This window comes from Argopecten irradians, chromosome 11, assembly GCF_041381155.1.
Source record: "Argopecten irradians isolate NY chromosome 11, Ai_NY, whole genome shotgun sequence".
Classification (NCBI taxonomy): domain Eukaryota; kingdom Metazoa; phylum Mollusca; class Bivalvia; order Pectinida; family Pectinidae; genus Argopecten; species Argopecten irradians.
In genome coordinates this window covers 17,012,903-17,031,511 of record NC_091144.1, presented here as the reverse complement: position 1 = coordinate 17,031,511, position 18,609 = coordinate 17,012,903, and the positions used below count along the sequence as shown (strand labels likewise).

At 34.8% G+C, this 18,609-nt stretch overlaps 1 long non-coding RNA gene across 1 annotated transcript; it reads left to right on the top strand.

Annotated features, from left to right (window-relative positions):
• The first annotated feature begins 969 nt into the window (after positions 1-969).
• On the top strand, positions 970-15,910 carry LOC138334863 (uncharacterized). Its single transcript, XR_011210202.1, has 2 exons — positions 970-1,108; positions 15,817-15,910. It is a non-coding gene; the product is annotated as an uncharacterized lncRNA (long non-coding RNA).
• Positions 15,911-18,609: the final 2,699 nt, after the last annotated feature.

The following is an 18,609-nucleotide window of genomic DNA, read 5'->3' as shown; positions in this document are numbered from 1 at the left end:
GGCGGTGGAGCATCTTTAAAATATAAATTAAAATATAACATTAATTGAAAAAAAAAAACGACCCCAGGAAAGGATTATACATAAGAATAAAATGGACATGTCGTTGCATTTCGAGCATAACCATTTTACGTTACGAAACCCGTCATTTCATTGATAATTAACTCATTAATTGGCACTAATTGATTTGCAGCGGGCACCTGTTACCAATTTGTTGCACTATTATTGAAGATAATGTTAAAGATGCTCCACCGCCGACAGAGCATAAATGATATTAATCATTTGAACAATAATTGGTGTTTAATCGTGTACATATATGCCTAATTAACACAAAAAATAATATAAAATAATTTATTTCGCCTTTAGTGCATGCGCAATCAGTACTTAATTCCATATAGGATATAGTGTCACGGAATTTTTTCGGGATGCAATTAATTATTTTTCATATTTTTAACTTGAAGTAAAATTAGAAGCTCAAACTTTTCAATGGTGTTAATGGTGTAAAGTAAGTAACTTTTGTAACAGAAGAAAAATACTAAATCGTCTGCTCCTGTTTTTTATAGTGAAAAAATACCATTTGTCAGCGGTGGAGCATCTTTAAGGAATTCAAAACAAAAGATAAAATTTGGCAAGTAATTGATTTTTTTCATGGCGAGATGATAAACAAAAAATATCACTTTACAAGCACAGACAGTGATTCATTAAAAATTCTACGATTTGTCTATCATGCATAATGTAAGTCTGATGTCATCCTCACAATAGCCAACATCCGCTTTTACGCCCTCCCCGCTTATTCTATATATAAATTTAAATATAACATTGATATCCTGAACAAATTTACTTTTAGTTGTACAAAAATAAATAATGTTCTATATTTTTAAAATTGGAAACATACATAACTAAGAAGATTAGAGGTAATTAATGAATATTTTGCATTACTTGAAAAAATTGTGGCATGTTAGAAAGACGGAACAGCCAAGGGAGCTAATTATAGAAAAGATTAGCCCTGGGTCTCAAAATTCGGGAAAGCCTTGTTATTTTGTGATCTGGGTCAGTATATTCGACGGGGCTGAACCAAGGATTAAGTGTATGTTTCGAAGATTGTATTCAGGTAGGATAACAGGATTTAATTTTCACATAAGCAGGTAAAATGCATGCTGTAATCGTTTGTTAATGAGCAAAACCGGTGCTTTGTCGAGATAACGCAAGTAGCCGGCCCTGGTGCATCTTCATCGATACCGGCAGACTACGCCTCGACGAAGCGCTGAAAACGGTGCATTGACATTTGTTTGTAGTGTTGTGTGTTTGTATTCTACCGTGCAATTTACTGTTGATATAGTTAATGTTGTATGTGGCAACATTTGGCATTTTGTAATTATATTTATTGATTTGTCTGTGAAAACGTATCGGCATGTGAAATGACGGGAAGCTAGGAAGCGTCGCCATCTTGCTCACCGCAAGGTCGTTAAACATAGGCTCCGAGTCTGTTCTGCGCTTTGTAGCATTTACTAGTTAACAGGTTAAGAGCAGAGTATATATTCTTTAAATAGTGACACTGTTTTTGAATGTTTGCATGCAATTAATATGACGTACTTTACCTGAAATATTTTTATCACTTTGTTTCTGTTTGAATTGCAACAAGTAAAAGTGAAAGTCTCCATGTCATTCATCTCTTACTCAATCCTAATTCATTCATTCATACATGATTTCATCGAGACATTTATTGAATTCAAGTAACACTGATCTCTTAGTTTGATGGGTTTTCTGAATTCAACCTTATAGGGACGATCGGCAGAACTCATTAATCAAAAGTATAAATTTATACAAAGCTGTGCAATTAAGCTAATTAACTGTGATGAGAACCCATGACCCTCTGACCACTTGATTTAGTCTGATGCTCTTCCAACTGTACTAGAAGCACACTAGTCAGCGGATGCAAGAATCAATCTGACCAAAGATAACAAATTTCCCTTAATTTTTCAGTCTTTGTTGCAAACGAAGACCTGATCAAGTCTGACTAAGTAGTAACTGTGAAACCAGTGTTCGTGTGTCCCTGTAATGTATACGTATAGTAGATCACTCAGACTGAATCACAGGTATAGACTTTTAGGGAACGCATATCAGACAATTACAATTAAAAAAACCAATTTGAGAGTGAAATTTTGAAATCTTTCAAAAAATTTGTAAAAACAGAATGCCATCCTCTATAAATCATAATCAAACTGCTGAATCTATAAAATGAAACAAAACACAATTATAAATATATATATATATAGATCATTCTTTCTTTCTGATTATATTAATACTTTAATAGGGGCACAGAGATAGACAATTTTGTTTGCTTAAGCCTAATAACGAGTTCAGGCGATAAATACAAATTCAAGTGAATTGAATGTAATGATACAACAGCAATTGCTGGTTGATCACATGGTAAAATGACTGGTGTAGAACTTTGGCTTTTATTTAGATCACAGCATGATTTTACTACACATATCATAGGATTCACCAGTGAATCTAGGCCATACTAGCCATATACAGATCAAGAGAAGCAGAGAAAAAAATACAGGGTGAATGTTTCTGCCTGTAGGAGGAATGTTTAGTAATATTGACTAGTGGAAAAGTCGTTAAGTTTCAAGTTTTGAAGGATGTCTGAGTGGTAGTTTGATAACACAGCCGAACATACCACACCCCAGCTTCCCATTGTAATCTGCATTCCTGTACATGTGAGGAGTATAAGCTCAAGTTCTGCTATCTCTCGTTTCCTGTGCTATACACACATGTTCAGACCAACAGCTGAACTTAACAACATATTGTTATTCAAGGTCACTTGCACACATGCATTCTTGCATATTTGTCTTTAAAACAGTGATTCATATCTCTTAAATTTCAACTGAGGCCATGCAGATATTGTGAAAATGTTTCTGTGTATTATCATATTCTCTGTATTTTAGCTATGATATTATCAATTTTTTATACAAACTCAGGCCATGTACTTTGAGAAAAATCTTTCCATGAATTATCATATTCTGTGTATACATGGCCTATGATATAAATTAATATTGTTTTATATGAACTAAACTTATGTTGAAGTTAATATTTGCTATATATGAAGTCAAGCCATTGCCATAGCTACTTTTAGCCTTGGGATTACCGTTTGGTTTCCGGAGTATTCAATAGCATTTCATCATTATCGGTGGGAACTGATGCTATGCTGAACTAGTAGAGATCCAATATGTTTGGGAGTCCTATTTGGTTTACTTTTCAGTTCGATTTGGCCTGTTATCTGAGAATGGATTCTGTGTACTGGTATGTATAGTCTATAGAACTCCAGGACTAGTAGCTAGAGATCTAATACATTTGGGAGTCCATCTTTCGGCCTCTATCAATAAGAGTGGATGCTACCATTGCACATATAGCTAGTACCCCAGGACTAGTAAAGATATGTATTTATAACTGGTAATACTTCAGTTTTGGTTTTTCTGTTATCTGAGAATGGATGTTGTATGTAAACATTAGTACTCAAGGGCTAGTAGAGAATATATTTGGAAGTCTTCTTTGGTCTGAGAATGCATGAATGCTACTATAATCTATGGGCAGTAATCAAGGACTACCAGTAGAAGAGAATTAATACATCATTTGGGAGTCCTTTTTGGTTTATTCTCACTGTTATCTGAGAATGGATGCTGCTTGTAAAGGCTACTACTCCAAGCCTAGAAGAGAATACATTTGGGAATCCTCTAGATCTTTGGTTTAATCTTCAGTTTGCAGGTTTCACTGTTAATCAAAGAGTGGATGCTACATATATACAGTAGTCTCTTTAGTTTCCCTGTTATCTGAGAATGGATGCTCATGTTACAGTCCTGCTGGTTGGGGGGTCAGTAAGGAGTATATCAGGAATGTTATCTCAGCCAATGTACTAGTGTATACTAACAGCTGCCGTCTGATCTTCAACACATACTCATGATCATCCAGCAGTATTACAAGTCACCTGGTCATCAACACATACTCATGATCATCCAGCAGTATTACAAGTCACCTGGTCTCAACACATACTCATGATCTCAGCAGTATTACAAGTCACCTGGTCATCAACACATACTCATGATCATCCAGCAGTATTACAAGTCACCTGGTCATCAACACATACTCATGATCATCCAGCAGTATTACAAGTCACCTGGTCATCAACACATACTCATGATCATCCAGCAGTATTACAAGTCACCTGGTCATCAACACATACTCATGATCATCCAGCAGTATTACAAGTCACCTAGTCATCAACACATACTCGATCATGATCATCCAGCAGTATTACAAGTCACCTGGTCATCAACACATACTCATGATCATCCAGCAGTATTACAAGTCACCTGGTCATCAACACATACTCATGATCATCCAGCAGTATTACAAGTCACCTGGTCATCAACACATACTCATGATCATCCAGCAGTATTACAAGTCACCTGGTCATCAACACATACTCATGATCATCCAGCAGTATTACAAGTCACCTGGTCATCAACACATACTCATGATCATCCAGCAGTATTACAAGTCACCTGGTCATCAACACATACTCGATCATGATCATCCAGCAGTATTACAAGTCACCTGGTCATCAATACATACTCATGATCATCCAGCAGTATTACAAGTCAACTCATGATCTCAACTTCAACACATACTCATGATCATCCAGCAGTATTACAAGTCACCTGGTCATCAACACATACTCATGATCATCCAGCAGTATTACAAGTCACCTGGTCATCAACACATACTCATGATCATCCAGCAGTATTACAAGTCACCTGGTCATCAACACATACTCGTGATCATCCAGCAGTATTACAAGTCACCTGGTCATCAACACATACTCATGATCATCCAGCAGTATTACAAGTCACCTGGTCATCAACACATACTCATGATCATCCAGCAGTATTACAAGTCACCTGGTCATCAACACATACTCATGATCATCCAGCAGTATTACAAGTCACCTGGTCATCAACACATACTCATGATCATCCAGCAGTATTACAAGTCACCTGGTCATCAACACATACTCATGATCATCCAGCAGTATTACAAGTCACCTGGTCATCAACACATACTCATGATCATCCAGCAGTATTAATATTACAAGTCACCTGGTCATCAACACATACTCATCCAGCAGTATTACAAGTCACCTCACCTGGTCATCAACACATACTCATCCAGCAGTATTACAAGTCATCAGCTTAACTCTCGAAAATTGGCCATTGTGGCATCCTTAATGATAATTAGTTTAAAACAAAAGTCATTTGTATAAAATGGATAATTTATATTCAGACAGTGCATTGATATTTTCCAGCATAAAATTGAAATTTTGAATTGTTTGATATTAAATGCAAACTTTAATATTGACTTTTACAAGATGAGATTATTTGCATGGTTTTATCTGTAATTTATAAAAGAGATTGTACATGGCATATCATATGTGTAATCTTATGTGATAAGCAGACTAGACTCGGAATTCCTGAACTGTTTAACAGGAATATTTGTACGATACACCAATGAATATGATTTATATGACCAATGTGCTAAAGCCATTAAAGAAACAGAAAAAGATTGCGAACTGGTGAATAACATTGTTGAATTAATATGGCTTAATTTGATATCATAATTACAATGTTTTAGCCATGCATGGCTTCCTTGTATTGAAATTCAGTTTTAACTTGAGCTTATAAAGATTAAGATTATTTAATTGGATTAAACAGAAGTTATTACTTCAATAGTATTGGTAGATATGCGACATTAAGGGTACTGTACATATACATGTACATTTGTATATGTTAAAGGGACAATTAGGTGAGGCTAATTTGTTACATAACTACGAAGCAAAATATGACATAAATGTATTGTTCTACATTCCTTATGAAACATATGACAAGAAATAGTGACAAATACCACAACATTGTTAAGTATTTTGATTAATACCTTTGAAATTCCCAATTGTTGATGATCAATACGATTAAGCAAGTACAACATGTACGTATACGCTGTACCCCTACCCGAGGTAAAGTCACACACGTTAAACATATGTAATTCATAACCACTTAGGAGTTAATGAAATAATTTTGAGACAGAACATGCATCTTACAATTTAAGAACTGTAGGAGCGATATGAGTAGTTCTAGAAAAAAATTCTTAACTACACAGGGAAGGGCCAGGGTTCGGCATACAAGGCTATGTGTAATGGCAATTGAACATTTCACATACATTTGACTACAGTGGGCTTTTCTGACATATCACAGTTAAACCAACTAATCTAGTTTCTATTAGAACTGGTTTGTTTCCGAAATATGTGCAAGTAACGGAAGTTTTGATGTATTCTTAGACCAAATGGTCCCTTTAAGGATATAAACTGTACAAATAAAGTGACTGCATGGGGAAATTAGGTGACTTGAACAATGGTGGATATGTTAGCTGTCCTATCATGACTTTATATTTGCCAAAGTGAATTTGGTACTAAACAGATCTATAGATTATGATTAAATGAAAAAGATCTGGTGTAATATTTCCTGAAGTGTTGTTATGAAAACAATGCGCCATTCACCTTCATGTCTTCACCAATAAGCTGAAATGAAGAGACTTATTTGAGCTTTTTCATTTCCAAGTCCAAGTTTTACAGATGAGGAATTTAATTTCAGTGAATCATACTATATATCATTTCCATAATATTTCACAGTGAATTGGATTGGTGAGCATCTGTTACTAATGTACTTGGAAAAAAATCTGTCGGTCTCAGTCATAAACATCAAATCCAGTTGTTTCAAATCATATTGCCACTTGAAATTGATCACAAATTTAAGTGATCATGATAATACTGTGCTGCAGACATAGTTATTTAAATGTAGTTCTTGCATGTTGTAAAAGTGTAGAATTTCCTTTCAAATTCATTCAGCCTGTCCATTTAATTATAACCTGACATTTGTTTAATGGTTCGTGTCATATGATATCAATTGGTAACTTTACTTAACCATGAGGGTATTAAATTTTTTGATGGGCAAAATATACTGATATAGATTTTTTTCAGTATTTTCAGCCCTAAAAAGTACCTGCGCAATTTACACTGGTGCGCAAATTATACAAGTTTTTACGGTATTCCAACAGTTACACGTCCAAAAGTTATATGATTGAAGGCCACAAAAACCAACAGTTACATGAAAATCAGAAAACCAATTGTCTGATAATGTAACCTTGAATCCTACCCCAGATGGGTTCACATATTATTGCTATTGTATGGATTTTTGATCAGTTTATTCAAACTCTGACAGTCTATTGTTACCTGGATTTCACCTGTGGCTGACTGACAGGTATATAATGTTATTTAAACATTGCTATGGGTAGAAAAACTAATGGTCTTGGTACTAGTTTATCAGACATGTATGTAGCGGTTTGTAATTTGTCTACCACTATACATGTATGTAGACAGATACCTTGTTATTCATGTGTGATCAGATGTCAATGAGTGTGTGTAGTTAATGTTTCTCTAATAGATTTGTCAGGTTGTTGATAGACAGGGACAGCTCTGATATTTATATACCTGCCAGCTAGACCTGTGTAGCCTGATCCACATTTAAATGTCTCTTGTACAACTCTGGGTAACACTGCTATGACATAAACTGTTACATTACACTACAGTGTAACACTGGAATAAATCTCAATTGTAATTAAGGATTATTTACACACAAGGTATTTGGTCCAGTTTGTTTATATCACGGAAACTTTATATTGTTGAGAGGCCACAAGAAGCCATCCACGGTGGCCTCTTTATACTTTCACCTGTATATGTGATTGCTAGCCTAAAACTAAATGAAAACTTTATCCACAATACTATTATATATACAGAGGATTCCGCTTATTTGAATAAGTCATTTTCCAGAAGAAAATATGCAAATAACCGGAGTAGGCGGAGATGACATTTTGCACCTTCGTTTGACCTCACACATATGTATGTGAACAGGCAAATAGATATTGTTTCGTTTACTTGATAAATACGTAAATTATTTACACTTGAAACGAACAACAAGTAAACAACAAAAAATATTCCAATGTTAGATTCTTGTTTACGTTAGATCGACACGTGAATCTTTGAGAAACAGCTAAACGATAAATATCAAATGCAATAACAAAACAGGATTGAATTTGTGTCTACAATTCTGAACCTAAATAATAAACAAAGTTACGTACATTTTCCTGGCAAAAATTTACGATCATGATTAAACTTTCAAAGTGCCGATCAACTAGTAGTGTTATTTTCACACATGTGTGTGAATTCGAAAATGGCGGCAGGTGATGAAGCCATGCGTTCAACTGGACCTTAATGTGTTTTGAGAATTCTCCCTGTATTGTTGATCTATACGGACTTGCCGTAGGCTAGTCATTGCACGCCGACTTTGCATGGATTGTGACTCTAAAATGTCAATTGCACTTCTAGTTGAGCTGGTTCAATAAATGTTTCCGCTGTTGTTTACAGTTCATCCAAGGCTAAGAATAACAGATACAATAACATTATTTATACTTGGTATTGTTGGCGTGTAGATATGGATTTCAGGTTTTGGTTGATCTGTCAGATTTATAACTTCCTGTAATTAGTGGTTGTATTGGTATAATGATGGTAACAATGGGATGGATTCTAGCTTTCATACGAGTTTAGTTTCACTTCAGTAATATGATCGGACAAACATTTATATTGTAGTTGTAAGGGTAGTTATAATGACACCAGGTTCCATGTTTGATGTATGTTATCAATTTCAAATTTGGCCTAATGCATTTCATAATCTATGTCCAGTAATTTGCAGATCATGATCATGGACAAAAGGATTGGGTTAAATCAGTAACAGGTAAGTTATGGTATACTGTATCTGTCTCATAATATAATGATACCTGGGAAGAAAAGGAAATATTTCTCTCACAAATAAAACTGATATGATAAACTTTTGATCAGAAATGGAAGAAGAATTCCTGTATACTGTGACCAAAAGGAGAAGGTACGTTAAGACTCGAATATGGTCGCAAAATTAATTCTCTAGTGAAGAAAATATTTTGCCATATAACAGTTGAATACATTTGCTAACACATTACATCCCGAAAATATCCCGCATGTGCCAATTATGTTCACTATGATGTCATCAACATGCAGTTTCTCGCCATTTTTCACAAAAATCCTTGAAAAATCATACTTTTTTAATGGTTTTCTTTAAAAATGAATGTGGCCGCCTTCATGGAGCAGAAAGAGATTTTCACACGTTGTGTATCGTGTATTTACGCATATTCATGCAAAATATAAAGTTGCTCCAAGGTGGCAGCCAAATCCATTTCATGCCTTTTCTAACCTAAAGATGATGAATTTCTAGCAAAGTTTGGCGGGAAGAGGAAAATCATCAATTTGATGACGTCATAGGTGGAGCATGGTTATAAAAAGTGATGTTTTGATGAATGGCAAGTATGAGAGTATTTATTGATGTGAAATTGATGTGGATCAGAGTTAATATTTTTCAGCCTGAAAAATTAAGGCCAAATACTGGTCCTATCATATCTACTCCTTTGAGAAGATTAATCAAACCTAGGCCTCAGAAAGGGGAGGCAGCTAATTGGGTTGAATACAGTATTTTGCAGCACAACCGACATTGGAAGATAGACTGTGGCACTAGTGACGCCATGCCAACAGTGTCTGAGATTGTCTACTGGGAATTCAGAGTCGGTACCAAATCAATATCTAGATGTTAGTTAAAAAAAGGATTCCAGTAAGTTTGTCTCCATTTCATAAAGATTTTCATGCTCAGACAGTGTTGCTGTTAAATTAGAACAATTTCTTCAAATTTATCGCAAACACAGTGTATTTTAAACTATCCCATTTTGGTCATGGCATAAACTTAAATTGAAAAAAGATTTCCAATTGGCAGTAATGACAAATTTGTGCATTCAGGAAGATTGCCTTATTATGACATTAACAATGTGCATAAAGACCTAATATTCTGGCATATACATATATACATGAATAGGAATAATCTGTGATAAGCTGACTTTCATTATCAGCGCATTGCAAAATTTGCTTAAGGACTAAGGTCGTGAATTGTTATACAAAATACATTTCTATTCTAATCTTATAGTGGCTATCATTTTCCATTCTCTTGCTTTTTCTACACTAAATAAAATACACAAGTCCTTCGGAATTCATTCCTTATCATTTCAAGACTTGAGTTACCTCAGAGGAAATTCCATCATTTAAAACTTGGCCTTACACTTATTTCAGTACATCAGGGTCAGGCCAGTACATTGTGTTTTTGGCAGTAAACAATATGGAAATCTTCATGCAGTAACAGGATGGCAGGGTATATTGTATTGTACTCATGGCTTCAAAGTGGAGTTAGATAATGTTTGGCTTTCATTGATGGATATCAAAGGGTGAAGAGTGGAATGTATATATGATAACTGGATTGTTCTTTGTTTCCACTTCTGATGCCGCTGCTGCATTAACAAAAATACTAACATCACAGCCATTGTGTTGCTCAAGTAAAAATGCCATGGTTACAGAGCGGTTAATATGTTCTGACATAACCACTAGCTCGTGGTCTCCACTTCTGGGATCTGAGTTCAAATTCTTATATCATATTCGACCCAAGAAGCACCCAGGGCTATAAAATGAAAACAGTGCTTAATAAGATGAAATTATTGCAAAGCTATACAGTTTTGATAGTTTTGGTCTTAAGCCCGAGCAATTGAAATGAGTCCTCAAAAAGAGGAGGGGTGTTTATAGGAACGTGGACACTTATTGGGTCGAATACAGTGGCAAAGTTGAATTACTGGTAGAAGTTTGGTAGATTTTCTAAGGGTACTCTGGCTTTCTTACACCTCCTGGCAATTAAAATTATTTATTTTCTTTGACATTTCATATTCCAAAATGTTAACAATTAAAAACTTAAAAGCTAATGTAATATCAGCTGGATTTTAAAAGCTATAAATAAGATTTGACTTTATATGATGGTATACACAAGAACTTGTCTGTATAAGCTTTTAATTCAGCTAATAATAAAGGGTTTAAATCTGTTAACAATAACACTAGCACATTGTAGGGAGACAGTCTGGCTCTGTTTTTCTGTACTTAGAACCAAATCTGATCAGCCTAGGCCAGCATCTTTAACACATTTATCAATGAATTTGCCCTATTGATAGAGCCTCCCTTGTCTGCTACTAGATAGTAAAACAGCTTGATAGGAGGCCACCATAAAGGGTATTCAGGCAGGATCTCCCAGAAAAGGGTGTGTCGAAACAGATATGTCATCTGATGAGCTCGGTGTGTATGTCAGAATAACTAATGCATGCACGCCCCCACACAATAAAAAATTTTGATAACATTTCATAGCATTGACAGGTGACAATAACTAACATATTATTTGATAACATTTATAAAAATGAATGAAGCATTGGTTTCCATGTTAATGATAGAACATATAACATATTGAATAATTAGTGCATGATTACATCTACAACTAATTAACTTGTTAAGAAATAAACTAGAACATGACAAAAAAAAGTTTAAACAGCAAAACATTTTCTGGCAAAACTTAATTTAAATTCTTCAGGAAAAGGAACATTAACGCTTGCTTAAGTTTAAATCAGTTTAAATTCTAAAAGTGTGCATCTTTACTTGAAAACCATTCTGAATGCACTATCATTCCCCTTGAATGGCCCCATGTTGAGGCTATAGAAGGGGTCGGGATATGTTTGTTCCTGATAACAAAAAATTCTTCCTCTCTCTGCTGACCTGATAAAGGTAACTGGCTCTAGAGCAAACACAGGTCTGAATCAGATTCCTGTAACATCTGGTCCTATCAAGCTAAAAATATGGTTTGCCATGATGAATGTAATAGTGATTTATTGTATAGGTATACCTGAATTCTGCTCAAATATTATTATGGCTTGTCAATATGTTTGACCTATTCAGTATTGCAAGAAATGTTTTTTTGCCCCTTCCAAAAATTGGTTATCTTTCATATGTTCCGTTGAAGGGGGATATATGTATAATGTCTATATGTCTTGCTAGCATTTTATAGTCTGTAGGTAGACATTCTATACATTAAAACTTAAATTACCTGGTACCTTATAATTAGTTAAAAGGAAATAAAGTAATATGTTTTGCTCCAAAATATGTGAAATGAATAAAGGAAAAAAGAGACAAGTTATGGCTTTGGTTAGTATCTTTATCTTTGAGGTTCAGTTACCTATTTTCTGACCTCGCTGGTAAGGGCCATGAAACCTGGACCTTTCCCTTGTTACCTGGGTAACCGTTTAGGTCCTTATAGTGATTCTAATAAAAATACATACATATGGATATACCTGTATTTTAATGAAAACTTGTTGTTTTTGTCCAGAGTTACTTTGGTATTATTTTCGAATAACCTGTTATATTTTCTGCTCGTTTATTGTTTGTTTATTCTAAAAACGTATTCATATTCTGTTTTAATGTTGCAACATATTGTTCTCATTATGTGCACACTTGGCTTTATTTACATACGTTACCAATGGATGAATCCAGACACATATCGTAAATTGTATATATAATATGCTTGCATTAATGGAGCTGCAAAGTGTCGACAAATTCACAGTTTTATTAGACAGATGTTATGTACTAACCTAGTACTGCAGTTTAATTTGCTATATGTTGTGAAGTGGCAGTCGAGCGTTCATATGTGACACAAACTTTGTTGGTTATATACCAGTTTTATGTAATTATAACTATTTAGGGAAAGCGTAAGGTCGTGTGCAGCAAGGCAATATATATGGAGGCTGATTCTTTATTCTCTAGGTATAGAAAGACTTGCATTTGATGCACTTGGAATAGTATATATGCGGTATGCAGCCATAATAAAATATGTACATGCATATGCATATGCAGTTCTGTGTTTCAAAAAATATAATTTGCACTATAGCTAGAACAGAAACTAGGTCATACCTGTAACAGTACCTGCCTATCTTCCTTTGAAAAACATTGAGAGAAGCCACATGCCAAAGACTGAGATTGGCCAGAAAAATTATATTTTCCATGTGTTTTGTTTGTGGCATCATGTTGGCAACTGTCCCTGTATATGTTGATGTATTACATGATGAACACACCTAGCCAGCATATATCTTAAAGGTTTTGAACCTGTCAACTTATAAAGCTCAACAATTTTTCAGACAGTAGAATTTGCAGGTACATTTATATGCAATGTTCCTGTCAAATAGAATTGCACAAACTTGATGATCTTGACTATACTAGTAAATTCTTTCCCGGACATTCAAGTTATATCACTGTAAGTTCTTACCTAGATGAAGGGGTATACTCATATGGTGTTTGTCAATCCTGAATCATGTATAATGTGATGGCTCTCTATATATAATATATCTTAATTCATGTAAATATGATATCTTATCTCGTCATCAAAGCTATTATTTCTGATATCTTTCTGGATACTTCTATTGGGTTAACATTATATGTGTAGACTCCCTGTTCAAATTCATGAATAACTACTCAAGGTTTCCCAAGATGTGACCCAGATAGGGAACTATCCCATAAACTAAATTTACTGTATATTTTAAAAATCCACTCCTGGAGTCTACCATCTCATTTATGATTTGTTGTAATTTCTTTATTATGACTTTTGAGTAGTTTTGTCATGAATATTTATAACCTGACAAATTACTTTATGAGGTTGTAATGTGAATATAGATATCAATCTTCCTTGTTTGCTGCAAATGAATGAAGTAAAATCAAAGATAGAAATTAAGGTTTTTATGGCTTGTTTCCATACTGTAAAGTGTCTGGATTTTATCACCTCTGGACAGTATATACTGAGGGCAATTATGAAAAAGGCTTCAAGATCAAGGAACTGCAAACATTATATATATAAAGCCAATTAAAGATGCTATCCTGGAGCAAGCCTGGTCTGGCAAAGGTCATTTGGTGGCTGGTTAGCTATCCCACAGAACCTGTTTGTATAGTGTCCTGTACAAAGTATATAATGATCAAGTATTTCTCTGCTTCTTTAGAGATATGCCACAAGAATGGGAAGGCAGCATAGAAGGTCAAGCTACTCTAAGCATGCAATGACAGATGAGGCCGTCTTAACTCAAGCCAATACCTTGAGATCCACATGTATTTAGTATATAAGTTATTTTCAGTCCCCATCAAGGTTCTTATAAGATGTTTGTAACATGTGTATAACAAACTATGCTTACAACAAATGTTACTTTATTGGTCCCCAGAGGTGTATTATAACCTTGAGTATTGTTTAACTGTATACATGTCTAGGTGGCAGAGTGGTAAAGGTGTTCTAAAATATTACTACTAACCCATATACATCTATCTGTGCAAGGGTTGGTATTATGAAGCCACATGGGCTGTGTGTGTGGCACATGATAGGGTGTAGTTGCCTGATACTGATTGGATGTCACTCAGGTTTTATACTGGGTACTTCAGTCTTCATGACTTTCTATACCAGAAATGACACTGGCTGCCTCACATGTTTGAAGGTGTAAATAAAATTTTCTTTGGTACATTAGATTGCTTTTGAATATATAATAGGATGTGTACTATACGTACGTGTGCACTTCTACCTTGTCAAACCACACACAAGAATCATGGAAATATCATAAAACTGATGTTACACACTGGGTGTTTAAATCATAATTCAGGCACCCAATGGTTTTAGGAGAATTTCTGTCAGAAGTTCTGTGACAAGTTGACAAGAATATGACTCGGGTTTGACATGGAAAAGCCTATAGAGGACATTAAATATAAGGGATAACATTTTATGACTGTATACCTGTACCTGGCCAGTCAGTTTATTCTTTTCAGTGAAGTGGGAAACCTAACAACTTAATGTATGGTCAACTTATATATCAGATGGTATTCTGACATTACCAAAGTCAAGTACAAGCCTCTATATGTTGTTTCATGATTGAAATAATACTTTCTTTGATATATCAGTTAGAAAAAACATTTCCATTGAAGATTACAAACTTGAAGATTTTCATATTATGGACTAGCTTTACAGGAAAGTTCAGTGTTAACCTACATTCATTATTTATGGAATACGTTTTTATCTTGTGACAAAAATGTTGCCATACCAGTTAAATTGAAAAAAGACTGAAATTTGGGCTCTGTAGAACCCAGGGGGGCCAGTATAGCTATAAAATGGTATAGGCTAGCTTTACAATATAAGGTGTCACAACTTTATACAGTCAGCTGAAACCTGACAACACCTATATGTTTTATGCTGTCCTCAGGTACCCTGTATATAGGATACACTAACTCGGTATTTACCTGCCTGATGGACAATACATCTTTACATTATATATAGCCTTTAGCCCTTATAGTAATGTTTTCTGTAGTGTTATAGTAAAATACTGTACTGTAGTTGTTCGAATGAAAACACAAACTTTCAGTGAAATGTTTATATATGCATGGGTATGTGTAGTACTAGTGTTGCACTGGTTTTGATATGTCAACAAGAAATTATTAAAGAAAGAAGTTTTCATTTTATAGGTAGAATAGGAGAAGTCTGCATTGCAATTACCGAAACAATTACCTGTAGCCACTTTTAATTTTGAAGCGTTAATTTTAAAATTCAGACAGAAATTCCTTATAATTTGTCCATTTCATGTAGAGTTGCTACATTTGCAGCTCTCTATTCTTAAAATAGCAAGGTAATTTGAAAAACAGATGTGCCTGCTGTGTACACGAGATGTTTTGGTATATATTTTGTTTGTTTTCTTCAGGTCATGAGCAACCAAGCATAGGTGACAAGGCTTAGAAATTGAATCTGGTTGTGGAGCAAGAACTACGAGGAGGCATAAGCTTGAGCCGAATCAGGTGAGTCATTATCTGGTCATAGTGTTTGGATTTTAAAGCAGATTATCTGTCATTGTGATTGAAAAAAGAGGTCATTCAAATCTCGCTCATTGAGACTAGATTACTGGAAATTAAAGCCAATTTGGAGCATTCTTAAGTTCTGTTACAATAATGGAGGACCTTCATTCTAGTGTGGTCATAGCTTTAAATCTTTGTGAAGCAAACGTCACTCAGTAATGGGGTGGGAGACACTCTCCTCAAGTTTGAACTTTTAAGATTATTCTTTACCGGTATTTATCCTTCAAAGACTGGCTGAAAAAAACCCAATGTAATAACAACAGCCCAAAAAAAAAAAGTGAATATCCTTCATATTTTATTTTCAATTATTGCATGATTAATTGACAATAGTTTTCAATTTTCATAGTAGAATAACTTAACATTGTCTTTTGATTGTAATGTTTGTCATATTGGTTTTATGACCATTCTTATTCTAGTGTGAATGGAACCAGGATTACTTTTCAGCATTGCTTTGTTTTTAGCTTTTGCTTTTTAGCCTGCTGAGTCGGCTATTTTTTGGTAGGACCAATGAAGACATCTACACCTGATTGCGAGATTTGGTCTCTTTTGTTACATCAGATGGCTACATCAATAAATATATATCACTGAGATGTCAAATCAGCTCAACATACAGTTCTAAAGTCATCTGATGTTTTAGGACATTGAAACTTTTGTTTTGAATGAATAATATATGGTAAAACACAGTTATAACGAACTTGTAGGGCCTCACACTTACTTTGTAATAAGAATAGTCTGTTATACATATTGTATATTAAAAACAATTCACAGGAACCTTGATGGGGAAGGAAAAGTTCTACGTTTTATAAATTTGTTATGAGTGTTTAAGTTACGAAATTGTTTTTCTGTATTATGGAAATAAAATTGATTATTTCCTAACAAGATGATGAGAGAAGAAACCAAACAACCTTTATCCTGTGGATAATGAGCTCCTCTTACCAGACTTAAACATTATCTTATCAGGAGTGAACTAAAAATGTACAACTTGGTGTCTACTAGGGATAGGGAGAAATGGAGTGCATTCTTGATCTGCTTTTAAACAGGGTCAATTGCTTAGGAGTCTATGGTGAAGACACCCACAGAAGTTTCACACCCTGTTAAGTTTGAAAACTCTGTTACTTATATCGGATTAGAGTCAGCATTAGGGATCCCTCGTTTTCAAATGTTTATTTACTCACTAATGATGAAACAAAATTTTGTTTCCTTGACCAAAATTGTTGTACCACACTGTCTTAGATCAATGGTCCGCATACAAATATGCGAGAGAGATGTTACATTAGTGTATCAGTTTGTGCCTGGGACAAAAAATTCATAACCATATCCGCTGTCTTGTTTGTTTTGGGAATAAGAGACATATAATAGAAATACTTCTATGATTATGAGGTAGATTATGCTAAATAGGTGATTGTATTAACTCAGTTTAGACTATCCCCTTTTCTGAGTGGGACAATCTTCTTAGTGAATGGAGAACTCATGAATACGTATTGGACCCAATAACATTTCATGGTAACATATCCAACCCAAAGATCATGATACCCGCGTATTCAAACCTATAAGCCCCTAGGTTACTTGGTAAATGGGGTAGATGCACTTATAGGGATTGGAGCACTTATTGCGTCAAATAATGGTTAAGTGGTGATAATTATCTCTGTACTTCCTTGTCTCAAAGTTTCCTTGTCTCAAAAGAATTCTTAATACAATTCCTCGTGCTTGAGAGATGTCCAGGAAACATCTTGATGAAATCTTTGGTTACAAGGAGAAGGGTTGATCTCCATTCAATGACAGGTTATACCTACGTTATAACAAGTGCTTGGTGTGATTGTGTTCCCACTGTGGTCATATTCCATACCATTCCACAGGAAGTACTTGTTGGTTTTCTCATAGATTCTGGAGGAGAGAACAAGTGTGTATCTCTTTAATGCCAATTCGTTAGTATAGAATTCTTGAGTACATGCATATATAATAATTGGTATTTAGTGTTTGTCATCATACCAATTTATAATACCAGGAAAGTAAAAAAACTAATTAAAATGTTATTCATGGTCCTGAGCATTTACCTTGGATTTTGGTTTGCCATATATATATAGAGAGAGTATAAGGATAGCATTGCCTGAAATGTTTAAGTATCTAGTTAAAGTAGTTAAATACATTGATAGAAGGAACAGTTTTGCATGTGGCTCTTCCTGAATAATAATTTTATTCTCCCAATGCTGACTATTTGTATTGATTGGTTGGAATGTTATCTTTGAAAGGTTAAAGGTCAGATCCTAGCCATGCAGTGCCAGGACTGCTCAAATGTCTTGTGAGATGTCTGGGAATGTAAACAGTTCTGGTCCATTTCTCTGTGGTCATTTAATAGTTTGTTGTTTATACTAAACTGTCTGATTCACTTGAGCTTTCCTGTAAATCAAAACAAGATGCTAACTGTCCAAGGCCAGTATGCACCCTGGAGATTTCCTTATCCCAGTAAACGTCCATAGGGAATTCCATGTCTTAATGAAGAAGCATGGCCTAAAGCAAGTTTCTTAATGAGCAACCATGACAAAATTTCTTATCTTTATGAAAAACAATTTGATAAATGACCATTGCGATGTGCTTAATCTTATGAGCAAGCACATCAGGCAGATTTCTGGATCCTATTGAGC